The sequence below is a fragment of the Melozone crissalis genome, unplaced genomic scaffold (assembly GCF_028551555.1).
Source record: "Melozone crissalis strain CALT ecotype California unplaced genomic scaffold, PUWL_Pcris_2 ptg000013l_1, whole genome shotgun sequence".
Lineage (NCBI taxonomy): Eukaryota > Metazoa > Chordata > Aves > Passeriformes > Passerellidae > Melozone > Melozone crissalis.
The window spans coordinates 7,488,956-7,516,530 of NW_026535791.1; the positions used below are offsets into that span (position 1 = coordinate 7,488,956).

A 27,575-nucleotide genomic window follows, 5' to 3' on the forward strand; every position below is an offset into this window, starting at 1 on the left:
TTATTTTCTTTGTTGATTGCTTAAATACAGATATTTCTGTTTCAGCTTTCCTAGATTTTTGGATTATGCTTTTCAGTGCATTGGGACAATTATTACAAAGCCATTTATTATTCAGTGCTTATTTTATTTTGATGTAGTGTGGTTTTTATCCAAGACAGTGCAAATCAAAACAAGTAAAAGCATGCATTTATGCTGAAAAGTACAGAGATCTGTAAATGTGTGAAATGTGTTCTGGACCTTTATGATCACTGTGAAGATGGTTATTTTCATTGCCTAGAGATAAGTTGTTCTGTACATCAGTGATGTGTATCTTACAGCTGACGTGAAAAGAGCTCCCTTTGGCCAAGGCTGTAAGTTTGCTTTGGCCAGAGGTGGGGCTGGGGACACATCTTCACAGCAGCATGTCCAGTTTCAACCTGGTGCATCATTGGAACAATAGGAAATTCCCATGACAGTCTCTGAAGGGTGTGAGGGAGATACCTACCTCTTGTAGAGCAGTGCAGCCCCAGGAGTGCAGAGCACAATCCCCAGTGCTCCAGGCACGAGATTGAGCACGTATCATTGCATCATGTGAGCCAGGAGGGAATGATTGCCTGGTGACTCTGGTCTGGAAAAGTACAACTGTTGGAATAACAGGCTGGTAAGCTGGGAAATGCAGGAGCTGTTTCCTAGACTACCTTGCAACTGTAATTCTAAGACCTCCAGGTTTAAACAAGCTCAGAAAATACTAGATCTGACCACTTCAGGATTAGTTTACCTGTTTTACTGTGCCTTCAAAGAACTGGTTAATACTTATGTTTCTCCTTCATGAAGCAGTTTGAGAAGATACCCCCTCTCAGCAGTTAAGCTAATGGCTTCTGGGTGGAAATGGCAGCAGGCTTCCCACTCCAATGAATACAAATTTGGCATATTGGCATGTGTCTTGTAAGTGTCCTTGAACTCAGAGAAGGAAGTATGTGAATATGCAAACCTCTTTGTGGGCTTTTATTTTCAAAAGGGAAATGAGACCAAATGACATAACGAGCTGTTGTGAAATGTCTTCTACAGTTTAGAAAAACTCCCAGGGAACTGAGGAGCTGATTTAGTTCCATTTAACTAGAGCAGTGTTATTTTTTAATCACACTGGTTGCATGTCAGAAAAATTAGGAGTACCGAAGTCTGATGAATGTGTGACCTATTATCTTCCCACAGATCTCTCAGGTTTTGGAGGATGACAGTGCTGGCCTCAACAAGACAGTGGTAGAGAGAAGGGAGATAATATCTGTTGCTACTCATAAATACAACTGCCTTATTTTCCCCTATTTATTTAATACTTCACTGTAAATTTATGCTATTTGTTTTGATGATAATGTGTTGAGCTGTAGATTGAAATTAATTAGCTCTGTGCCTTTGGCTTTTAGAAGTAACAAATGAAAACTGTGCATTTATACCCAGCAAGGCATGTGACAAGCTATCTGGCAGTAATCTAGGAATGCAATTAATCGTGTTTAATTATGCACTTTGTTTGCTAGGCTAGAGTTTTAAAATTTTGCAAGGTAGAGATCTCACAGGACTGGTTCAACCATAAAAGTTCAACCTTTTTTTTTTTTTTTTTACTACTTTGACTTCATTTGTCAAAGTTTTAAAAACTTCATAATTTCTTCACTCAATTATTTGTGAAGCCTGTGTTACCTAGGAAGGTCCTGATTTTTACTTAAGTTCTGATAGCAAGCAACAGTTTACTGAGTGAAAGAAAAGTGCAGATCCCAGCAGCTGTAGGTTCAGGAAGTTGTTCTCCATTTTGATTTCCCTTCTTGGAAAGCCTGGCCCTGTGGAAGATCCAGTTCTCTAACTGCCTAAATGATGTGCATGTATACATGGATTATAGTACTTCACAAACTGGAGGATGCCATATTTAAACAGGTCTGAATGATACAAGAAAATAAATTAGAGCTAAGTGCCCAAGAATTGAGATGGAACACAAACATACCAGTAGTTAAAAAAAAAAGCAAGAGAAAAAGGCCTGGAGAATGAAGAGCTAAAAATAGACTTGTTTTGTTATTTCTAGGCATTCCTGCTGGTTGCATAGAAATCACTGAACTTAAAAGGTCGTGCTACCAATGCTCAGTACGTCTCAAGCATTCATTTTAATCTAGTGCAGAGATCCAAATGAAGACTGACACTTGGAATTTGAGGGAGGCAATATAATTTTTTCCTAATTAGATATATCAGTGTCCTAGCTTGAAATCTGTTCTGGGAAACATATCAGCATCATGCATCATGTTGAAGCCAACAGTAATGATACTGACCTGAATCAGGTGATATTTTACAGCTGACAAGCATTATTTAATATTGCTTAAGAGTGGATTTTGATTTTCCTTTCATGTTACGGAACTGTAATAGTTCAGGAAAGGAGTTTGTCAATATCAATTCCAGAAGAATTCTTAAGAATCTCTATAGCTATAAGATGTGTGAGTGCTTAAGTAATTCGGTTTTTGCTTTAGTTTTCTAGTTTCTTAAAAATGGGGGTGGGTGGGGAATAAATAAAAGAATGTATTTTTCTTTAAGACTGTGTCTAGCATCAAAGATATCACAAATAGGCAGCAATTCTTATTGCAACAGCAAATACTGGAAAAAAAAAACCCAAAAAAATCCTCACAAGATGAACTACAAAATCACAGACAGTATGCTGTTATTTCTTAAGTAAATATTTTACCAAATAGGTTTTTGATACAAGGAACAAGATGTGCAAGGAACAGGATGTGATACATATCCACTACAACATTTTAAACACATTTTAAACATCCTGGCTTTTCCCTTGGTTATATTTAGATACAGCTTAAATGGTTCCACTCAATGTTGTTTTGCTTTGATTAAAACAGACAACATTTTACCCATGTAGGTGACTTATCTGGGGGCTTTTTTAAGTGTAAGCAATTTTTTCTCATACATATAGTAGAATAAGAAAAAGGGTTTTATCCTCCATTTCCCCCTACAGAGAGATGAGCTAAAAAGTCCAAAGGTACAGATATACTACTTTTTCTTTCAGTGCTGATGTACTATTTTGGAATATGTGCTGACCTACTTTCTATGCTTCCAGAAAGCAAGCTGAAAAATTTTCGCTTAGGCTGCAGACTTAGATTTATTTTTCAGTGTATTTTTGTACATACTTTCACACAGATATGCACACACACACACATTGATAATGTGGGGGTTGATATACAATAGCAAATCGAGATTGACAATTTTGGTACAATTTCAAACTACTAGCAGCAGAAATCTGCTGCTAGACACCCACCTTAAAAGGATTTGACAGAAGAATATTTTCAGCCTAGTGGTGCCATTATTTAGAGTTACATCATAAGATAGAAAGTTTTCAGTTTCCAATTTCAAATAAATTTGATACCTAAACAGAATAATCCAAAATTGCAGTGAAAAATGCTGTAAGAATCTCATATCCTATTTTTTACAGTTTCTTCAGCATTGTCTTAGACAATGGAAGATAAAATCCCTTTGAATTGTTTACTTTCACTCCATGCATCTCTTTATACAGCACTCTGACCATCAGAGGAAGTTCTGCTCATTAGTTTGCCATTCCCAATTAAAATAATGATACATAAAGCTTTGGAATTGTATGAACAAATTAGGAGAAAGCAAGTCATGAGAGATGAAGCCCTGCTCCGTCCTCTGCTTAGGGCAGAAAAAATGTATCAGTCTTGGCAACTCTGTGCTCACTTCTGAGCTTTCCCCAGCAGAGTAGCTCTGCTGGTGGAAGAAAATTCTTTTTTAGTGTATTGTCCTTCACTCACAATTACTGTAGTGTAGAAGATCTTGGTGTGCCATTCCTCTCATCTAACCTGTGTGAGAATTCAAAGGGGGAGCATCTGCAAGTCTCAGTAAAAGGCTGCAGTTAAGGAGGAAAGACAATTTACACTCTGCTCAGGCAGAGGAGGTGAATTTTGCCTTGCAGAGGTGCATCCTTGTCTCTCTGTTCACTACAGATGGGGTTTAGACTTTGGCAACTTGATCTTTGGATATGTGCAGCTAGGTGGGGGAAATGCAGTCTCCTTTCTTTGTATATACCACAGTATCCTGATGTTCTGCAGGGAAAGGCAAGACAGTGTAAAAGAGGCCTCAGAATATCATGAGTGGTAGGTCTGAATCTTCCTGTGACTGACAGGCATCTTCCTTCTCTGGAAAGTGTTATGGCCTCCTTAAGCTAGCTGTGGGTATGTTGTATGTTTCTATGACATTTTAATTGCTACTTCCCTTCTTTAAATTTACTGTGTATGGCTTAAAGACTATATACAGTAGTTTTAAAAAAAACCCCATCTTTCAAATCTTTGCTTATGGTTGATAATTGATATGATTTTTGGCTCTATGGGAGAGTTCAGAATTATACAGTTTCATAGCTTTTTCATATTGTTTTTAAGCATTTGGATGATGTAAAATTTTCACTTGGTAAGTATCCTCAGCAGCTCTACTGTTTTTCAGGGGGTCTAAAATTGGTGAGATATTAGTTAATAATCAAGTTAGATCTGTATTACAGCCTGATAGTCATATGTGAATTGGCTAGTTAAGTGCTCATGGTAGAACAAAACATGTTCTTAATGCCGCTACATGGAAGGTAACTGGGCATAGATAGGTTGCAAATACAAAACTGTTCAGGGTGGTAACTTGAAGGAAAACCAAGGGGCAATTTAAGAAGCTTCTTCAGCTTAGCTGCTAGTGTGATACTACAATATGGTGGTACCAAAATACTGCATCCAGTGCCTTAATATTTTGACTTAACAAAGAAGTATAAATAAGGGAGAGAGTTGAAAAAGGAGGCTTGTAGAATTTTTGAAGGTCTAGAGAAGAAAAAAAAAGTAAAGGAAAAACTTTTAAATTGTGAGGCTTCAAGAGGTCAGTTGTGCAAATTTGTAGAACAGAATTTTGCACAATGAGTTAATCATCATCTACAAATTTTGTGTTTTAAAAAACCATCTCAAAGCAAGGAAGTTCTCAGCCTAATAAATAAAGGCACCTGAATGTTGAAGCTGAACTACCTTCACACAAACCAAATTTTTCTCAAAAGAAGGAAACATCAACATTGGAATAGATGAGTTGTAGCATCTTCTGCCGTAGAAGGCAGGATAATCCTATGATTGCGGGACAGGTACTCCCAAAAGCTAACTTTACCCTTCCCCCTATTCAGTATATTTAGTGGAGAGGCAAAGGTTATTCCCAGCCGTAAATCAATGGCTCTATCCATGGCCTGCAAAACAGGTATGGAAGAATAGGCTCTCAGACTGAAATTAGGCTTTGTGATTTAATTCATGTGAGTCCCCAGAACTTTCCAAAAGCTTAACCTTAGCTAGCAGGGAAGGCTCTGCAGCCTCTGTATGCAGTTGGTCAGACCCTGGTTTACACTGATCTCTTGGGTTTTGTGTTCCTGTGCTGTATTCTTCCCCATGCAAGATGTGTCCTGCTTGTTCGACTAGAGAAACTCATCTGGAAATCTCATTTCTGCTGAAGTGTGATCTGAACTTCACCCATTTCTCCATGTGCCTCCAATCTCTGTAGGAACCAAGGGAATCTCAGGTTCTTTAGGTTCCCTTATTATTATTTTTCACCCTCCCCAAAATTATTTGTTACATTTGCACACTATGTTAAAAGAGCTTTTCCCCTAATACTTGCTGTTTGGAGTCAAGACTTGGAAAGATAGCCCGCAAATAATTCTCTCCACCTAAGAAAGATAGAAATTTTATGACCAGCAGTGCAAAGTGCCATGTCTGGCCCTTGCTCTGGTACTTTTTCACTTCCATACCTGTGATATGTTCTCAATGCACAGTCACTTAGCTAAATTCATAGTGCTAACATGACAACAGTGCTTAACCACAGAAAGGTAAGGGTAGTGACTCCTAACACAAACTGATTGAAGGGTTTACTTTACTGATACATGTGTCCCTGAAAAGAATTAGTTTCTTCAAGGAGTATTTTAGGACTTTTTATTGGATGTTTGCATAATTGCAGAAGGCTTCAAGAATGTGTGTGCCTGTTCTAGAGACTGGTAACAACTTGACTTCCCAGAGATATGCCAAATCATTGTGTTCTTTGCTATCACAGACATCAGTTCTTCCATTTCCTCTTGAAACTAATCTGAAATGTCAGAAAATTGTTGTTTATTCAAACTGTATGTTTGAGTATCTTTGAATCTGGATTAATTTCAGGATTTTCCTCCTGAGTCTGAAAGCCCTTAACTAATTAGCCAACAGTCTAGCTGAAAAATGTATTGCCTCTTGATATTTGGCCACCCACCTTTATTTCAAGGTTATAAAGCCTGGAGCTGAACTTGGAAGAAGCATGAAGATGGTGATGTGTCATGCACCTCCCTGGACTGTGGAATGAATTACTGGAAAAATTCAGTGGGAGTCTCACTAAGTTTTGGGAGTGTTTCAGGGTTTATCTCTCTTGGCAAGCTTTTTTTGTCTCCTAACTAAGCTCTTAATTAACTTTAGGTGAAATAAATTCCTTGTTTCTGGAACCCTGCATAAAGATAATGGTAGAAGACATGAAGGAGTGAAGGGTGTTTCCTTTTCTTGACAGACCTGATACTTGTGTGGATTAAATGTTCACAGTCAGTGGGCAAACTGAGTTTTGAGTTGTCTCAAAATTCGTACTTGCTGCAGGGAATGTCTGACTTGAACTAGGTTATTGCACATTTCATTTTACACTAATGCTGTGTTTTTCTCAGTTGTTCTCATTCATGTTACTATTCAAAATAGGGTTGTGCTGTCTTAGTTTAAAATTTAGCAGTTGCACAGCTGACATTCAGGAAAGTAACTCTCCTTTTCTGTTGTGTTGTTGCAAGAGCAATCTTTGTGTCTGATTTCCACGGTGTACAATAGTTTGTGTGTATGTGTGTACACCAATATCTGTGTATTTGGTGTTTATCTGGAAAGCCTTGGGCCACTGCAGCACCTTGAGCAGCACAACCCCTAAGGGAGCATCTGCTCAGCACAGGATCTTTCTTATCATTTTGACTGTATTTAGGGGGCTTGCAAAGGGGACACAACCACCCTCTTCTGCTAATACTGTTTTGAATGCAATTGCTGTTATTCTTGCAAATTATTTGTCAAATTAGCCTAAATTGTATTTATCTCATGCCTGTACAGAGTCACAAATAATCCCATCCAAATTTTAAAATCTTTTTCTGTTTGTATTAATTGAAACTGTGTCCACTGGGTCTTAATATGAACGTTAATGGAGAAACTGAATAATCAATATACCTATGTAAGGTATATGTACATGTTAAATATCTATATATTTATATATAAAATGCACAGGCACACTGCCTTAAATCTAGCATTGTTCTATAGGCTATATAAATTGAGTCATATTTATGGCAGCGTGATAGAATGTAATATTTTTCCAGTCCTGTCTAGGAATAATATTTCAGGCATTATTTGGAAGCCATCTTATCATGCAGCTGATTCTTCAAGAAGTCAGAGGAAAATAATCAGTAAAATTGGGAGTTTTAATGCCATTGTTTAAAATGGTGATGTTCTTTAACAGTTAAGTTCTCAAACATCTCTAGTAAACAGGGATGGATGAAAGAATACCTGAAAAAATCTCTGACTTCAAGTAAATCTGTACAGCATTTCTTATTCTTCTTTTCATGTTTTGTGGAATTTTCTCTCTTTTTCAGTCTCTAAGCACTTGGAATTTTTCACTCACCATGGAGCTTGCTTTAGGGGTCAGGCCCTGCTTGTGCTTGCCAAGCAGCGCTTGCTGTTGCTCTGTGGCAGCACTGTGTGTAGCAGTTACTCGCTGTTGGCCACTGCTTCCTGTGGTTTGCAGACCCTGTGTTTCCTCACATCCTACCCATTCCCCGATCCTTCTCACATGCTGGTTGTCATTTTTTGTCTCTAAGTATGGCAGGTGTGTGTGTGTGTGGGGGGGGTTGTGAAATTTGCATGTACTATTCAGGTAGCTGCGCCTTTCCTTGCTTTTTCTCTTTCTTTCTGTCACACTGTAGGAGAATCTCCAGTTTGCTTCTAAATCCATATTTATGAACTGGTGTAGAGTAACTTTCCCTCAGCCATTCTCATTTTGCCCAGGCAATGATTTGCTTACTGCAAATGGGAGAAGGAAAAGAGGAGAAGAGAGGTGTGCATAGAGAGGGAGTAAGCTGGTGCACAAAAAATGGTTATATTATAACTGACATCCTGTTATGTTATATTTATGTTATAGTTATAATATAACTGACATATCCTACTGTATTGCAGTGTTAGGTGCAATAAGAGGTCCTTATTAATACTGTTTAAATGCAAAATAAGTATTTATAAAAAAAGCATTTAAGTTTAATATTGTTCAATTGAACAAGGACAAATGTTCAGCTGTGGGATTTTTTTTTCCTGGAACTGGAGGTTTTAGAGATCATTTACACATCCTGCTTTATGATGCTGTAGCAGTGTCTCAGAGATTCTTGCATACTGCTGACTCCTGTAGCAAAAGTTGAGACTCAGTTTGGAGTTGTGCATCAGCCATACATTTAGTATTGTTTGGGATGTGTTCTGGTGTTTCTAGAGCTCTGGCCTTAGGTGGAGTGCCTTCATTTTCATATTGATTGCTCTTGCACTTGAGATGGTAATCCTCTCTGAAAAGTGCTTTTAAGTTCCATACATGGTGGGTTTTTTCCCCTCTATATCTGTAACACTTTTTTTTTTCAGAAGCTGAAATGCTGTTATAATCTCACACATATGTGCTAACAAAATTTATTTCATGTAGAATACTGAACACTCAGAAGTGGCTTTAAATAGAAATCTGTAAACTTCATATGCATAATTTCCTCACAGCATTCACTTTCAACATAGAGGGCAAGAGGAAAACCATCTGCCATGTTTATTCAGCACTAATACTACCTGATACTGAGTAAAATTCCCTCAGAGCCTCAGGTGTTTTTTCTTACCACTGTACCCAGAGCATAGGCTTAATGTCCCACGTTGCAGTGGAATAATACCAAGCATGATTTTGTGATTGCAAGTGTTACCGCTGTGCAGACTCTGGCAAGTTCCACCTTCAGGCTTTGGTCTTTGGAAGACGTTCAGCCTCTGCCACTTGGGCAAAGCCGTGTGTGCTGACAGCTCTGAAGCCATCTGCAAGGAGCCCTGTCAGCTAGCTGGGTGCTTGTGCTGTGCCTCTTCACTCTACCCTGGCAGAAAATGCCTCTTTCCTGGGTTGGGAGAAGGATTGACTTCAAGTCCTCATGAAAACAAGGCTGCAACAGCCATCGTGTACTGGGAGCGTCGGTGTGAAGTGAAATTATTACAAATGGACATTTGCCTATGAATTGTTCTGCCTATGAAATGCTGTGACTTAAGTCAGGTTTCTGTTTTAATAGGGGACATGCACATTATAGATCCAACAGTAAAAGACTAATAGTATCTTAAGAATCAGATTACAGCTTTTTGTATGTTGTTAGCGGGAAAGAATATGACTTCAAATTAAAGGTGCTTATCTTCTTTCAGCTGAAGGACAAAGCATTTGAAATACTCAGCCAAATCTCTTATCAATATTCATCTATTCAAACCAACATTCCAGCATAGAAAGCAACTCTGTAAAAGCTCTCTTCTTTTATTCCTGTTTTATCTGTTAGTATTTGATAATTTCAAGAATCATCTGGGCTGAAAGCCTACTTCTCTTTTCTGTAGCTCAATATTAAGTTATCTACTACAAGTTAAAACCATAAATATAGTGTGTGATATGAACATCTAATATTCTTATTTAGCTTCTCGAAGGTCAGGTGTAGCCTGGCAACTGAGTTCTATTAGCACAATTCTGTGAGCCAGTGTTTGCTACAGGGTAGAGATTAATGTGAACCTAAAGTGATGTCTTTGCTTTTTTTAAGATTGTGACCACAATCAGCATTAATTTGTTGACCTTTTCCTCTTATACCCACTTCCAAAAAATGATGCTTGACTGAAGAGAGATTTTTTTGGATGCTAAGGCTGTACCTAGTTCAGACTCTGCTTCTAACAGCATTAAACCAGAAGAAACAGGTTAATTCAAGCAGGAAACTTGTCAGATGTTCACATCCTATGGATTAAGACAACCAGGATATTCCAAAAATAAAACAAATACTTTTTTGAGCAACAGTTGGACGATTTGAACTGCTTTGTTTTTTCCTCATTCCTGATTTTTGATACCCTTTTTTCTCTTCCTTTGTTGTTTAGCTTTTCTATGTGAAATGCAAGAAAAAAAAATTTGGGACTCCATGGCACAGATAACTTTTGAGATCTATGACTGTTCTGCTGTGTACAGGGTGTGAGACCTGGATAATAAGTGCTTATGGGGAATAAAAGAACAAGATTGGTCTGCTAAGTTGGTGTGTGCTTTTTAACAGTCTCCTTGGCAAGCAGGTACGCTGGAATATTCAACTTGATTCGTAACAACTTCATTTCTTTAAATGTCTGACACCTGTAAAATGCACTGAAATTAGTTAAGTAGCCTGAGCATTGCCTTTATAACCTTATTTTTACAAATATTTTAAGGTGTAACACTTAAATTTTTTTTAACCTGGCTCAGTCACAAAAGGAAAGAATTAATATATTCCTGTCCTGGATGCTTACTCTTGTCTTTCTGTCCTTTGTGGCACCATGACTACAAATAAATAAACAAATAAACAAAAGGCAACCTAGGTTTGTGCCATAGTTTGCTGTGCAACATCACAAAATGGGTGCTAATGCAACAAGGAGGAAAGCTCCATGGGCCACAGGCAAGAAGGATGAGGTTTGGTTGATTAAACTGAGCTGGTTTAAAATGTTAGTAAAGCTCAAACTTTCCCTTCATGCCTTTGCAGTTCCTGCAACATATTAGGCCTTAGAGGCCTCGTCCTCCCTCCAGGTACCATTGTGTCCTGGTGTGTGTGGCGTGGTGGGAAGGACCATGGGTCCCTGTACACTGATATGGAAGTTACATTACCAAATCAGACAGGAACTCATTGCAGAGTTGGTTTTCCTTTTCCATAATACAGATTTTCTGAGCCAGCCTGCACGAGGAAACACACTGAGAATACTTTTTAGAAAAACTTTTTCTTGCTTCTGCTGATGATGAGCCAAATATTTCCTCAGCTGAAAAGGGGAATGGCAGCTCTAATGCAGTCATAATAACAACTGGCTCACTGCACAGGAAATATAAGAGGATTTGCTGCTGTATTATTTTTTAAAAGCTAATGATAATTTTCCCAGTGAGAATTTTTTATATTATTTTTGGACCAGACTGATTTTGTAGCTTCCAGTCTGTATTTCTGCAGTATCATCCAAACTGAAATCACACATCAGTTACCTTCAGCACTTACTTACCAAACTTCAGTCAAAATAATTAGTAAGAGAAACTGCAGACCCTACAAGTGGATAATTTGCTGGAGGCAAGGGGAAAGATGTTCTGATTTAGCCTTTGACTGAAATGGATAAACCAAATGGTTATTATACTGACCTTTTAAAATCATAAAAAGTACTGAAATACACCAAACCTACCAGAGAAATCTGAGGCTTTATAAACCTTTGCCAGCCTGAAAATGTAGCCAAATTATGACTCCTGGTATTTGTTTTCCGTAATTTGAGCACTTTCATGATTCAGTTCTGAATGTAACACAGTGATTACTTTCCTGTAGTAATCTCTTCTGAAGGATCTTGTGTATTATTTGTCCTTTGACAGGATATGTAATAGAGTTAAACAAAGTGACACTTAGGCATCTCATTCTCAACAATTTTCAGACATCACTAGAATTCTCAGTTTCTGTTTTACCAATGCATATTCTTTTGCTTTACCTGCTCAGGATTTTCAGTTTTTGGAACAAGTTTTGCCTTTTTTGATTTTCAGTTCTGAATGCATTTTCAAGAATGTGTTCCAGTGTAGATCCTATAAAAGGCAATTTGAAAGCTGCTCTGGATTAAACTTTTCATAGATTCTGGTGTACACTGAATTGATCAGGGGTTTGTACCCTTGACAGATTTTCCCCATCTGAAAGAGTATGACCACTACACAAATTTGAGTGTCCCAGCAGCAATTTCTGTTGGAAATGTTCCACTTGGCATGAATATTCATTGGGCTGAAGAAGGTAGGATTGTGTGGTGCAGCAATTGTATCACTCAGTGAGAATATGGGACACTCACTTTCAAGTCACTCTTCTAATGAATATTTAATTATTTATATGTGTTAGAGTTTTTTAAGCTGGAAAAGTTCTGAGCTGTTTTCATATCTTGTAATCTAGAGCTTAGATCACTTGCTGAAGATATTGAAATTTTATTTAAAGCTTCCTTCAAATTTCCCTTTATAGCTCCTCAAAAGTTAATTCCTGCATTTATTATTTCTCAGTCTTCACACCTGGTTCAAGTATATTTATTTGCTCACATTTAAGCATCTTCTGTTGTTTTGAAAAGCATTTGATGAATTTACTTTGGTTAACTTGGGCTATTAGAAATGGACTAAATATTTTTATGCTGGTTCAGCCAAAGCTGAAAAAAGAAATGGAGTTGTAAGAGAAGGTGAAGCAAGAAAAACTTCTTGGACATATTTTTTAATTAACCGGGAAAAACAGGATGAGATACACCGGTTTGAAGGATGTGAATTAAGTATTTTGTCTCTAATGATGAAAACCGGTATGTAGAGGAATTTTTAAAATGTAACTGAGCAATTTAGACACACAATTCCCTTTGGTTATAACCTAATTCTCACCACCTAACCTCTTTTGGAATCCAGTGGAATTTTCAAAAGCTTATTTCCACATGTAAAAAGAGCTCTCATGATCCCTAGAATACTCAGCAAGATCAGAAATAGTCCGTTGGCTACCTACATTTAATGTTCATTTGGTTTAAATGATCTGTCTGTTCATGCAGGGTATGATTTCTGAGTCCAATGTATTTAAGATTGGATCTTTCCATTCATAATTTCAACTTACTTTCAGCCCAATACAATTTAATTCCCAGAGGACCAAGACAGAATCTAGCAGATTATTTGCATCCTCAATAAAAGTTATTTAAAAGCTACACACTTTATATATATATATATATGTCAAATTTCCACTCTTCCCTTCCAAAAACATGTAGATGAACCATTTACTTTTTTCAGTCAGAAAATTACAAAAGGTTGTAATGAACTTCACACAAAAACTGTGTTTGGAGCAGCCAACCTTGTGATCATTACACCAATCTTACAGTGTAGGCTATCTTTAGGAAAGTAATTAAAGCATTTTTGGTATAATTGTTTTTAAAAAATTAAAGAAATCAATTTCTGTCTTCAGTTGTTAAAATCACTTTTCTTTAGGTATCCACAATTGAAACATTATTTGAATGTTTCCCTTTTGAATTACCACTCTGTTTATTCACTTTGCCATATTAAGTGCTGTTTTTTAACAACAAAATGCATATAGTCAGAAGATTTGTTTGTTTTGATTTACTAATTCATTTTGCCTCATTTATGGTAGAATTTAATAAGAAAATTAGCAGGTGAATAGAAGATGTTTCATTTTGTCTTCTCTGAATATTTGAGAAAGGAAGATCACATCTGGGGGGCTCAAAAGATTTAATTGGATTAACTGGAACAAAACAAGAAAAGTACCTGGAGTTTTATTTAAATGGAGAATTTACAGACCATCTCTGTCACACATGTATTTAAATGTCTTATTTTTACTAGTCAGCAGTTACATAGAGAGAGAAATTAGTCACACTATCACATCTTTGATTTCTTCAGTAGGAAATAACATTATTGCTTGTTGAGGAAAGAAACCCCAAACTGACAGTTGTGGCCATAAAACCCTTTGTGATTTGGATTGTTTATCAACTTTCAAAATGTAAGTTTGTGAAATGACAGGACTAAAAACCCAAACATACTGTTTGGGTAGTGCTTTTCACCTGACAGGTCCCTGGGCTGTCATCTAGAGTTTGATGGTTTGTTTGGGTGTTGTTTTGTCATTGTTTGTTTGTTTTGTGTGTATTATTTTTGTTTGTGGGTTGAGGTTTTGGGTATGGGTTTGTTTGTTTGTTTTTCTCTCACACTGTTTTCATAAGGTTAAGCAGCACCTGTTTAACTTGCCAAGTTAATGAACTATTAATGAACTGACCTGAGAAATACTGGGGGTATAATATAAACCATACTAGCGCTAGACAGTGCCTCATATTAAATTGTATTTTCCACTTTGTAGAGATTGCCCTGCTGAGCTCAGGTTTGCTGAACTTCCTAATTACCTCAAAAGTTTCAAACGAATTATTTCAGCCTGCCTCCTCCCTGTGCTGTTTCACTGCTGCAAGGAGGGGCGATGCAGTAACACTACACCTGTCCCAGCACACGCCTCCCAACCTGCTCAACTTCCCCAACGGGTGAGTTGGGCATGAGAACATCTGAGATTGCTGGCTCTGTAACCACTGGTCCCAACACTTCTGGGTGTGCGGGCTGCCTTCGCACTGGGGCGGCGTTAACGCTCCATCATGGCACTGGATGACAGCAGCTTGTGCTCCAGGACTAAGAGTAAACTTAATCCCCATCAGACTCGTTATAAATCAGCAAGACGGAGGAGCCTGCCACCAGACATCCTGCTTGAAAATGATTTTAAAGGAAAGTTTCAAAAAAATATTAGGAATATAGACCCTATACACCCAAGGCGCTCTAAGAAAAGACCTTCCATATTTTCAGGTAGGAAATGCTATTTCAATAGTATGTTAGTGCAGTGTCTTTTAACCTTTTTGGTAACTGAAGGATTCAGCACTGGATTACAGTCAGAGCTTATTCTGTTTTAAAACCTAAGACAGTTTTCATGGATAGATTTAGTCAAGTGCCATTTATGTTAAGTCACGTCAGCCATTAGAGTTTAAATAATGGAACCAAAAAGCCTTCATGTTCTTGACTGCATGTTGCTTGCTTGAGGGATTTTTTTTAATACTTAGCATTTAAAGAAAGCCAGTTGTTTTTCCAGAGCTTTAAACTGCATTTTGCTTAACCCCACTTATAAGTAATACAGACAACAGCTGCAGTGTAAGAATCTCTCTTGCTGCTCTAATGCTGTATGTCATATTGCTTTTCTGGAGGAGAGTGGTTTGGAGAGTTCTTCAGTCTAGCAGATTTTTTGTGTCTGTAGCCAGAAATAAACATCACTGAATAATCAAATGCATGCTTTAAATTCCTGGTTTGAATTGGAGCCTGTAATGTCAGGAGTTAATAATTTAGTTTAACTCCCTAGTTGTTAAGAAGTAGGAACAAGATGTGAGAGCTAATGGCAAGCTGGAATATTTTGTTGTGTTGTGCTTTTAAATAATTTTAAATGTGCCTAAAAATAGGCAACAGATTATTATGAGGACAAAGGATTTGTTGGAAAACAATCAGGTCATCTTTACGAGGAGCACTTAAAAGGTTCTAGGGGGGAAAATCAATACCAGCTCATCCCCACTGAAACTGAGAACATGTTTCTGTGAGGCGATCAGAGGAAATGAAAACCTCTGTAGAAACAAAACTCCTGTAAATTTAAGTGTCTCCCTTTCTGCATGAAAATCAGGGTTTTCACATTTCTGGGGGAATTAGTACATTCATACAGATCTTTGAAGAGTTGTGAAGTATATAAAATTATTTAAATATTCATATTATATTCCTTATGATAGCAAAACTTACACAGATACCTTTTCAACAGCTTAAACACCAGTGATGGAGTGGGAGTACAGTGTCAAAAGACAGAACAGGGCAGCATTGTTTGTGTGGGATTTAGATCCTCTATTGAACCTTAGTTAAGGTGGTTGAAATATTTCAACATCTCAGGAAATTAAGCTTTTTTTCTCCTTCCTATTCTACTTCTCTAGCTTAAAAAAATACAAAGAAGTTTTAGCAGATCTCAAGTCAGATTGGTGACTCTCTAATCACATTCTTTTGGATAGGATAGACCCTCTGTATCTTACCTGACTTTGTATCTTATCTTTATCTCAGTTGCCATTTTTTATCTTTTACTTAGCTTTTCTGCTTCTTAATTACTCTGTGTTTGTGGGTTTTTTTCTCCAGTCATTTTTCAGGGTTTTTTCCTGTGCATCAACATTTTTGTTAGGGAAAAAACAAATATGTTTTTGGCGTTGTGTTTGGTCTTCAAACCCATACTCTGTTATGCTTACCCAGATTTCACCTTTATTCTGTGAATTTTTTTTTTAAATGCAGTTCTTTCTCTCAGCTCTTTTTCCACCCTCCCAAATGACCACATTAGCAGTAGTACTCCATTCTTTGTGCTGTGTCAGGCATGAGTACTTCAGTGCTGTTTGTGTGTCTGGAACACTGCCATTATGCTTATGAAATCCACTGCAGATGTGTTACTGTACACTCAAGGGCACTTAACTCAAAGGTAATGCAAATTGATTCCTATAAGCAACTGATGGAGCATGATGGAAAGATGGGTGTAGCCTTTCATTTGGTAGGTCAGCAGTATACATGGGAGAAGCTTTACTTGATTTGCTTTTGGAAACAGGTTAACAAAGTACACTTGAAGTCCTCTAGATCATTGTCTTTTATGCTGTAAATGTAGGTTAGAGTGGAAAAGGAGTATAGAATATATAATATAATAGAATCAGGAAATGGTCTGGATTGCAAGAGGCTTCTAAAATCCATGTAGTACAGCCACCCTATTGTGAGCAGTGAGATGTTCCACTATTATCAGGTTGCTCAAGGCCCTGTCCAACCATGGATGGATGGATGGATGGATAGATAGATAGATAGACAGATAGATAGATAGATAGGTAGAGAGATATTAAATGTAAATATAAATAAATAGACAGACTTGCTTGGCAGTCTTTTGGATGAATGAAGAATTTGAAGAATGTGGTAATTCCTACTTCCATGTTTCAGCCTAATCACCTATTAAAATAAGGATTTTAAATCTGTATCAGATTGACTCTTCCACATCCTTCTAATCCCTGTGTCTCTGCTAAGTAACACTGTTAGCTGATCTTGTATTTAGGACATTGCTGCAATTGAGGCTGAAGTCAGGGATTTGTTTTCTTCTATTCTCTTACGGAGCTTTACTCATTCAATAGTGAATAGACACACCAAGGCATGTAGCTGCAAGGAAATACATCAGTCCATCCATTGGGACTCTTGTTGCAGTCTTGGTGCAAACTGAGGGAGGGGTCTTGCATGCAGTAGGCTTCTTTTACAATTTTTTCTTAACTGTGGTAGCTGGAAACTCTCTCTTTAAAGCTGAAACCTGAGAAAAGTGAGTTGTCTGTCTGTCCTGCCATCATGAAGTTAGTCATTCATGTATGCCTAGACAGGACTGTCCAACCAATGATATCATTGGGTTGTTGTGTTCATCCCCATATGGCAAGGGAGAGACAGAAACTGTGTGCTGAGAAACCATGGCATTGCCCAAGGGACACACTGCACAGAGATAACTTTTTCTTCTTTTACAAAGCACCTTATTTCTTCTTGTTCTTTAAATTTGAAATGTTTAGAGCTGTCGTATACTTCAGGACTTGGTTAATATCAACTGCTATTTATATATAAATTTTGGTTTTTAGTATTACATGGTTATGCTTTAAAACAAAAATTTAAAAAAAGACACAGGCACAGGGGAGCATAGTCAACACTAGAGGGCCATTTATTGCCAACAGAGAGGTTCATCACCTTAATTAGTGGAGTTTGTACAGATCTTCTGATATGCTCTCAGTTCAGCATACTCTCATGGCCATGACTGAACCTCACTCTGGCAGGACCATGCAAGAAAATGAACATGTCTAAAAGTGCTAAAAAATGTATAATGGTCAAGTTCTGCTTGGAAGCCATTTGTATTGTGAGCTAGGAATGTTTTTTTAATTAGGTGCCAGTAAAAATGTACTTGTAGTACAGCTGTTAGTATCTTGTAGGCTTTTTTTCCTTCTCCTTTATCCCTTGTTCATGTAGGTAGTCTTGATGATGCTTGCTCACTGATGTGTCAGTTTTGAAGAACGGAAGGTGAGAAAAATACCTGGGATTTTCTGCGTCTCCCAGGACCAGGCATGCTTCATTTCATGGCTATATGCCTGTGCCTCAGGTGTTGTCTTCCCAGCCAAAATTACCTTTTTGTGTTCTGTGGTACAGCACATGATCACTGCTTTGGTACAAGCAGTGTGGTGTTGCTGTGAGTTAATGTGATGAAGGTCACTGGTTAACAGTACTTTACAGAGCTACTCAAAGAACGAATGTAGCTTGCTAGTCTGTGATTTTACAACTGAATAGCTAGTATTTTTTAACAAATTCAATGTTTTTGTTTTTTTTTTCAGTGAAAATATTGTCGCAGTTAGAAGTCTTGAGGTACTCTCTCAAAGCATTTCTGGAGTTCAAACCAGCATACAGTCTAGCAAAGTCACTTTCTAAAATAAGTAAGTTGATTTGATGCCATATTTGCATGTAAACTATAATAATGAAAAAGAATGAAAGAAAGAAAAGGTTTTATACATATGACAAATTCTTAAAAGTTATTCAACGGTGACATGAATAAATGATTTCATTTCCCATGAGTCGTGCAGCTAAGACAGCCGTACAAATGACTTACTTTTTACTTTTGACTGGCTGTGTTAATTGGGAAAGACTTGCCAAAATCTAATTACTTTTAATAAGGATGCTTAAAGTCATGGGTACAGTATGTGTCTTGATTCAAATGAGTAATAATGATCTGTGTTCAGTATTTTAATTTGGTGAAGATTTGAATATCCTGCCTCCTCTGTGAATAAATTGGACTGCGTGGCAATGATGTATGCTTGTGATCTGCATATGATAATTGCTGTTCACTTATGGTACCCCTATTGCCATTTGGGAGATTGGCCTGTGTTGGTGCTTCATTTTACAAGTGTCATCCAGCAGAAGGAAGGGAAGGCGAGTCTGACTTGTCCCAAAGTTTTTTTCCTTCCTGCCTGACTTGAAAACATTGGATTGATTTCCCACTAATACAGTTACCAAGACCTTCTGCTGACTGAGAATGTAGGAGAAGGGAGGAGTAGCATTTTTTGTTATTTGCTGTTCATATTGTAAGGTGGCATTAGTTCTGCCTTACTGGCTTTTATTGAGCCTTTTGCTCAGATATGCCATTGGTGCATTGCTGATTGTGTGCCCACCCACTGATGTGGGTAAGGGGCCACTGCTTCATTACCAGAAATTTTATTACTGATAATGTCTTGCTTTGGTCTGGCCTTTTGCATTTTTGTGGTCTCACGCATGAGAGAGATCATAAAAATGATGATTTTTATATGTATTAATAAATGTACTCTTCAGCATTTTAGTTTGTGCATATTTGTATTAAAGTGACATTTTCTTTAGGAAGGATGGGTTGATGATTCAGAGAAAGGCTCTGGATTTCTCATGAAGTCTGATGTAACAGATGTATGTTGTCAGACTTGTTTTCTTCTTGGGTTCATTGGCATTTTATGGAGTGGGGAGAATGATTTCCAAATGTTCTTGTAAGCAAGTGATGAAAATGCTGCCTCATCTTTAAGTTATATTTAGGATTTAGATGAAGTTCTCTGTGTCCATTGGAGAGTAACTTGAACATGGAAATGACAGAGAAGGTGGGGAGGAAGGTGAGGTTAAGATAAGGAAGGCTTCTTCTGCTATTATGGCTTGGATTTTTGTGTTTTGATTTATTGTTTGTTTGTTTTAAAAACTGTCTAGTTGTCTCCTAGATTTAAATTGCCACCATCAGTTGTTAGAGATGTTAAGACTTCTTGAAAGCAAAGACTCCAGTGTTCAAGTGAATGAATCCCATTGTATTACACAGTAATTTACCCCAAATCTTCAATGTCTAAGAATTTGTAGACTTCATTTGTGCTGAAAGATCTTGTGAAGCAGTTACAGCACTTGCATCCTGATTTCAGCACAGATTTCTGTGTGTGCTGCCTTAGAAATAGCATGTCAAAAAAGAACTTGGTTTAGTAACATGGTTTGCCAGTTTTACCCTTGGGCTCTTTGCTATATCCTTTCTAGGGGGTAATGATTAAAGTGTAGAGGAAAAATTTCAGAACTTGTGCCAAATGCTCACCTTCTGGAAAATATAACTGTTTTGGGGGTTTTGTATGTTTACATGGTTTTCAAGAAGAAGCATTGAACTAATATTCAACACTGGTTGTATCTCCAAAGAAATACATCAATATATAACACATTGTATTTTAAAATAGAAGCCAGGATCCTAAGAAATGGAAATAGGAAAAATAGGAAACAGACAAAAATATTTTAAAATATTTGAGAATAAGTCTGTCACTCTTTATATCAAATGGTAGTGGCCTTAGCTGCATTTCATGTGCAGTAAATCTATGAGAGTTTGTTGACATTATTTCCAAGTAAATCTTTCTTTGGCCATCAAGAGGCAATAGAACCGTTTGTTCTCTTTATCTGATTTAAGATGCACTGTGAACAGTGCAAACACCATAAGAATATGCCCATCTCTGGCCCACAGAGATACATTTTTGTGCTAATGGATTGGAGAGATTGACAATATTTTTTTTCATAGAGTTATGAAATATATATTTTAATGCATGAAAAGAGACATTATTTTTGAAGTCTTACAGTAGTGCATCTGCAGTAATGAAAAACTTATCAACCAAGTAAAATGTTTTAAAATAATCAGACTTAAAGGTTGTCATAATGGCTTTGATTTAGCCTTCTGGCTGATACTCTTTTCTCCTCCTGAAGAGCAATCTTCATATAAGCAAGTGTAGACAATGGCCTTGAAGCATGTTCTCTTGGTAATCTGGTGGGTCTGTGGACTGCATACAAATCACTCAAAATATACTTCTTCTATAGTGCTTGTTTAATTTTAGATACGTCTGTGCACTATCACATGATAATCTTGGAATCTCTGAAATAAAAAGTTGATTATTTTTTTTGGTTTTAATTTTTTTGCTGTCTTACTGTACCTGAAGTTGAACTACAACCACAAGAAGTTTAGGATTTTCTGAAAGTACTTGCTAAATTTCCAGAAGTAATTTTAAAAAATCAGTATTTTATTAATCTGGGTGCTAGACTATTGTGCCTGAAGATTGGTGTAGAAAGTAGAACTCATCTTAATTACAAAAGTCTACTTAATGAAAAATCTTAGAACACAACTAAAGTGAGTTGGAAGTTTTTTTTTTTATTGCTTCTCATGATAAAAAGATGCCCTTAAGATTGAAATCCTTATGGTACTTCTGGTAAACCAACTGTAAGCAGATAGATACTGAGTTCATATACTTAGATTTTTGTAAGAAACCTACTCTCATATTCATTTTCTTTATTGTTATCAAATAAGAGTGGTTATTTTGGAATGTGGTTTTTTATAAATTTTGGGGGTTGGATTTCAAATTAAGAACCTGACATGAATAGCTCAGGACAGTCTTTATTATATTTGGAGGTTTTGGGAAATTGAAATTGCAGGGATTTTCACTATATAATAGCAATTTAAATTCCTTTGCTCTGGATATACTAATGTGTAGCTGCTAGGCAAAGCTAAAATGCAGTATTATATTTAGATACACTTTCAAAGACCCAAGAAATGTCTGTTCATGCTTTTAAATCATATTTTAGGCTGTACTTAAAATTTATTAAAATAAGCAATCTTTTCCATCTATTACTGGAAGATATTTCTGTTTCAAGGAAAAAAAGTCCGTAGTTATGCAATGTATATTGTGTGTGAGACGATCCTGTGGCTCCTCTTACAAGGACCTGTTGTGTACTGGGCTTTTTATGTATTTAGTTGGTTTACAATTGCCTGAGGGTATTGATGTGACTTTCTGTGGGGTTGTACTCTGTGTCTTTGGAGTTACTGTTTCATGTTGACTGTAATGGGAACATGCTTTAGTTGCAGAATGTGTTAGAGATTATCTCTGTGGTTATCAGTATGCTCAATTTGTTGTGAATTATCTGCTAGCAGAGTAAACCTTTTGTGGGGTAATTTATGCTGCAAACAAAATAAGGCTGGCACAATATTTTTTAAGCCTAATCTTACGTCTGTGTTTTGGTAAGGAGAGGGACAGTTGACAAGTGCCATCTTTCTCGCTGTAATCTAATTGTGTATTTCCTACTTCGTTTAGGATCTTTGAAGTAGGCAGTCTCTTGCTGGTCTGTCCTCTCCTGTTCTTCTTATGCAAGTCAGAGAAATCTCTCTCTAGCAAAATTGTTCCATTTCTTCTGCATTTTGCCTGGATAACTCTCCTAGCAATTCTCAGACCCAGTTCAGAAGTTGGCAAGAGCTGAGGAGTCGAGAGAGAGCTGGATTTGCCACCAGAAATTAGGTAATGTTTTGCTGTACACTTGTAGGCTGCTCCATGGCACCATGGCAAGAAAACAGCCCCAGGGGTTCAGGTAGGCATCCATGGGCCTGCAGAATTGAACCACCAGTCTGTCCAGCAAGACATAACTTTAATTACTGCCATTAAAACTCAGCGCCAGTTTGTTCGGTGAGTCACAATAAAGTGCTTCTGATCAGACTTGTTTAGCTTTATCATGGACAGTTACTGACTCCTCTATAGAAAATCATTCAAGTATTAAATTTCCACTAGTTGCTGAGGCTCTGTTCTCTAGCAGAAAGTCTAATCTGCAGAAGAGGTTTTACAATTACACAAAGATGCCAGGGTGAAAGAAGGATGACAAGAAAAGCAGAATACCAGAGACTAAATTAAGCTCACAAGATGGAATTTCAGGGTCTGAAATGTAATTTTCTGCCCAGTGAATTGAGGATAAACAAAACAAGTCCAATTTTAAATCTGTTCTGGAGCTAGAAAATCAGCAGTTCTCCCTTTAGAAGCTTGTAATAATGTAATTTAAGTGTAGATTTGTCATACTAAATGTTGTTGGACTCTTAAGTAAGAGTAATGTCACAGTTTGTTCTTTATCTGGTTTCAGGGTTAAGAATGCTTCTGCATAACCTATTGTTATATATTTATTCTTCCCACTTGAAAGCCCATCCTAAAATAGGTCTCAGTGACTGTGTAAACTTCACCCATCAGCAAGGACAGTGATGGTGATGGAGATGGAAAAGGCCCAGGTAGTCAATGCTGCCTTCGCCTCAGTCTTTACCTTTGGGAGATATTCAGGAATCCCAGGGCCCAGAGACCAGTGGGAAGGCCTGGACTAAGGCTTTACCCTTGGTACAGGGATAACAGGTTAGGGAACATTTGGAACAAGCTGGACATCCATGGGACAGGATGTCCTGACAGGATGCAACCCCAGTGCTGAGGAAGCTGGCTGGCATCATGGTCCAACCAGTCCTGATAGTTTTTGAAAGGTGAGGGCTACTGAGGGAGGTTCCTGATAACTGAAAGAGACCAAATATGACTCCTTTCTCCAGGAAGGGCAAGAAAGAGGATCTGGGAGCTGCTGGCTGGTAATCTGTCGCAGACATTTTTTCATAGAAATCCTTTCTTTGGGATTTGTTCATCTTCTGGGAAGCTGAGGCCCCAGAAGAAAAATGTAAACAATTGTTATCGGCTGCTGTGAAATGTAGCAGGTGCCCCTGTGATTGGCTCATGTCCCGTGTTTATAATTAAGGGCCAATCACAGGAGCAAGCTGGGGGACAGATTCCCTGGACACAGAACTTTGTTATTCATTCTTTTCTATGCTATTCTTAGGTTAGCAGCCTCTGCAACTTCTCTCCTTATTCTTTTTAGTATAGTTATAATGTATTATATATCATATATCAATAAATCCAGCCTTCTGATCATAAACTAAGATTCTCGTCCACTTCTCTCACCCATGAAGACCTCATCAGGTCGCTGTAATAGTAATCCTCACCATAATCCCTGGGAAAGTGATGGGGCAAATAATCCTATAATCCATTTCCAAACATAAGAAAAGTAGATGACTGGCAGCAGTCAGTATGTTTGTATGAAGGAGAAATGATGCTTTACAAGCTCAGCAGCCTTCTAAAACAATGGATAGCCAGCTTGGTGGATGATGGAAGATCAAAGTACACTGTTTGTTTCAACTTTAGAAGGGCTTTTGGCAGGATCTCCTTGAACATCATCATAGACACAATGATGAAATACAAGCTCAATGGGTTGAGTGAGGTGAGTGGAGGGCTGAGCTGCCAGGCTGACTGGGTGGGGATTGGCAGCATGAAGGCTCACAGGAGATCAGTCACTAGCAGCATAGCCCAGGGGCTGATACTGGAGCCAGTACTGTTTAACAGGAATCTCATGAAGCTCAATGAAAGGAAGAGTCAAGTTATTAGAATTTTAACACAGTTTTGTTCAATGTTTCCCCTACTACTTCTACTAGTACTTGGTTTCACTCTGTATTAGGTGAAAATCTTACCAGTTCTCTTACTCTGCTTTCCAAGATTATTATACTTGTTTAGGCATTCCTCATTATTCTGTTCATTGACAACCTTTCTCACTAAATATTTCCAGAAAATAGAATCTACTTTTTTTGTTGTTTCTTTATGTGGAAGATAAATGGAAAAACTGTCAAGCAATCCAATAGGCCTACTTCATGGCATGTAGCCTTAAAATGAGGACCATTGTTGCAGGAGTTGCAGACATCCTTCTTTTCTTAGCTCCCTTGCTTTCCTCCACTCCTGATACCTGCAGAAGGAATAGTGGAAGTAACTTCCATGAACGTTAGCATTGCTCCTTTCTCACAGCGGAGGTCTAGAAGGAGCAGAGTTATTGTCCTATAAAGACTGATTATCACTGTCCATTCTGGTTTTTTAAATCTTCAAGCTCATTTTCTGACCATGCTTCTTGCAATTAGAGCTAAAATGTATCTGTTCCTGTGACAGCTGCAGTTTAATAAAGGCTCAGCCAGAAAAGTGGCTTGGAAGAATGTTGTTACTATAAAAAGCAGTACCTCTTATAGGTAGAAGTGCCTCTTATAGGTGTTTGTAAATGCATATGAGCAGTGGGGAAAGCTATTTAACCACGTAATACCTGTGACAAGCATGTCTCTGATTTTTTTAAACAGGTTGGGGTTTGGTTGTTTTTTTTGTCCAATTTAGAAGCATCATTTTCCTTTGCTTCTTTCCTCAACTTGAACACCCATCATCCTCATTGCATTGACCACTGGGGATACACATAACCTGATTTGAACTGAAAGTAATTAAGGTAAAACTGTAGCCCCAAGACACACCTGCTACTCCGCACACTTCAAACTTCTGCTCCTTAGTAATGGCGGCACAAGGAGACCTGATGGAAATTTTGGGAGAAAGAGAGGGGACGGAAGAATTTCACAGCTCTTTCAACAGCAGCACAATCTCAGGTTAGCTTAATCAAACAAGAAAGCACACTCTGGGTGAAATCTGTCATATTATCAGATGGGGGGAAAGTGTCCTTCTGTTCTTGGCGAAGTTTCCATTTTAGAAAGGTTCTGCGTGTGCTGATGCCACGTTTTTAGTTCACTGAATTAGTCAGTAGCTGGCGATGACCTCCCTTGATCTGCGGAGGAGTTCAGGCAAGGTTCGTGCGCTGGAGCCCGCAGTGAGTGGGGAGGATCCGGTGTCGCCGAGCACTGGGACCCGACTGAGCACGAGCTCAGGTTCCACACCCAGCACTGCCTCCAGCTACACTGAAAGGTTTCAAAGCAGGTGAATCCCAGTTGTTATTTTTTTATGATCACCGTTCCCTTTTGAATCAGGTTGCTGTAAAAGTTAACCGGATTTTTTCCAGATCTAAGCGCTGTGTACAAATGAAAGTATTCTGTCTCAGTGGATTGTTTTCAGTTATATATTCTATATTTTAGATCTCACTTCACAGCTGAAAAGCCAAATCAAAGATGAAAAAGAAAGAACTATTTTCCTCTTCTGATCTGGCAAAAAAAAAAAAAAAAAAAAAAAGGAGGAGAGAATAAGATCTGCTAATTTTAACACGTTTAAAAAAATTAGTTTAGATTTTCAAAGCCTTTAATGATGCAGTGGACAAACAAGTACATGGGAGTTAGATACTCATCCAGATTAGACACTTCATAATTTACAAAGCAACTGTTAGATGTTTCAGAAGCTAAATGCCTTTGAAAATCTAGGCTGTGGTGACTCAAAATCATTAATCATTTTAAGTGTATTTAAAGCAACTGTAATTACTACTGCCTTTTCTAGGAAACTGTTGAATTTTAAATGTGGCATCTTTTTGTGCTTTCTTCCTTGTACTGAGCCTAACGTACTTTCTTTTTCTTTTAGTTAAAAAAAAAAGCAGATTGTATACTTTGTTTTGTACATTTTTTGCTAAATTGCAGTTTCCAATCAAATGTAGCATGCAAGAAACCTTGAGTAACATAACCCTCTTAAACAGGAAAAAGGTCATTTGCCTTTTTCCAACATAAGCCGGCAGGTATATCAGACCTCATGTCTCTGGGAGACCCAAGACATTTTTTGGTTTAGCAGGAAGGGATGGACTCTGAAGGGTATAAAAGACCCAGTTACACAGGCTGCACTTATATTTAACTTGGCCTCTCTGGGGACACTTGTGCTTCTGAAGAACAGCAGCAAGTTGGAGGATGCTGGAGCTCTTCAATTGCCTGTGCCCAGATTGAAGCGTTGCTGTCGCAAAACCTTCACCACAGCAAGGGAGAGCCCTTGAACAAGTGCTCATCAGTTAAAAAGTGCTATGTTCAGGGGGAGAAAAAAAGCAGGAAAGAAAGATTGTACCTCTCAAATTGACATCTCTCCTGGCACAGATTACTCCAAAAGATAAAACAATATGGACTTACAGATAATGTTCTAATTAAAAAAAAAATAAAAAGTCTTGCTACCCAGTACATAAAAAATTATAGAAAATATTTTGCAAGTCAGAACAAGCATTGTAAGATCAGTCAGATTTTTTTTTAATCCAAATTGTTGTCTCCTATCTAGCCAGCATCTAAACACACTGTTGTGCAAGTTAAGAGTGTTACATAGTAAATTCCAGACACTGTGTCTCACCAGTGTTTGCCTAGGAGGGTTATGTGAAAAGTGAATTCAAAACTACATAAAACAAGACATATTCCCTTCAACAACTGTTTAGGATTGAGATGGTTTCATGACATCAATTCTTGAATGAATGGAGAAAATAATTTTGAATAATAACGGGACAGCACTAAGCCAGACATTGTAACTGAAAGGTATTCACGTAATGAGAAACAGAAATTTCACTGTAAAATCATATGGCCTGATTTTTCCTGACAGTACCTCACAGCACTGTAGTCATTTATGTAAAGTTGCTGTAAAGTAGCCAGTGGCTTGAGTCATGAAGATTTTTGCTGACAGCTATTTATGTTTACTTTGGATATTCCGAATATTTTCAAAGGGATGAAGGGCATGGTGACAGCCTAGCTGTTAAAGGTATCAAGTGAGCTAAGAAGTGTATGTGCATGTCCTGTTTATAACCTACAGTCAGGGAAAGAACAATTTTATTTTTTGGTCTACCACCTGGCATGACTTCTGGGATAATCCTGATTTTTGAAGTTTTAGTTCTTCCCACCTTAAAACAAAAAAATTATAAAATTTGTTGATGTTATCTATCTTAGTCAATAGGTCCCTGGTCTAACTGGAGGTAGCACTGATCTGAGCTCCCTGAACCTGAGCTTTCTATTAGCACATCTGAGTAAAATGAGAAAAAACCTCTTACACTGTAATGAGCCAGGCTCCAGCTATTCCAGGCACTTCACTCACAGCAGG

The 27,575-nt window shown here is 37.7% G+C and overlaps 1 protein-coding gene across 3 annotated transcripts in view; it reads left to right on the top strand.

The window, feature by feature from the left end:
- Positions 1 to 27,575, top strand: part of FRY (FRY microtubule binding protein) — a 225,272-nt gene that overhangs the window by 30,035 nt on the left and 167,662 nt on the right. The window contains exon 1 of one of the 3 annotated variants that reach the window (XM_054272262.1): positions 18,252 to 18,344. The exons of the other annotated variants lie outside the window; for them this stretch is intronic. The gene's annotated coding sequence lies outside the window, so the exon portion shown is untranslated. Of the gene's footprint in view, positions 1 to 18,251; positions 18,345 to 27,575 lie in introns of those variants that run through there. 3 annotated transcript variants of the gene reach the window in all.